Genomic DNA, 416 nt, shown 5'->3' on the forward strand with positions numbered 1-416 from the left:
GCTCCCGCCCCAGGCGGAGCCGGGAAGACGAATGGGGCCCGGCAGGCGCTGCTGGGAGCATCGCGTGACGACGTGGGAGCCGCTGCCGCCTCCATTTAAAGAGACAAGGGAGTGAGCCCTGGCTGGTGCAGAGAGTGTCCGCCCGCGGGCTTGGACCGAAGGGTCCCGCGTTCGATTCCGGTCAAGGGCATGTACCTTGGTTTCGGGCACATCCCCAGTAGGAGGTGTGCAGGAGACAGCTAGCTGATCGATGTTTCTCTCTCGTGGATGTTTCTCTCTATCCCTCTCCCTTCCTCTCTGTAAAACGTCAATAAAATATCTAATCAAATGTTTTTGTTATGTCTTTCGGGAGGGGAGAGGGGGAGAGAGGGAGAGAGGGAGGCAGGCGCCCGGACGTCTTGGGCCTGCGGGGGGGG

This window comes from Myotis davidii, unplaced genomic scaffold, assembly GCF_000327345.1.
Source record: "Myotis davidii unplaced genomic scaffold, ASM32734v1 scaffold826, whole genome shotgun sequence".
NCBI classification, from domain to species: Eukaryota; Metazoa; Chordata; class Mammalia; order Chiroptera; family Vespertilionidae; genus Myotis; species Myotis davidii.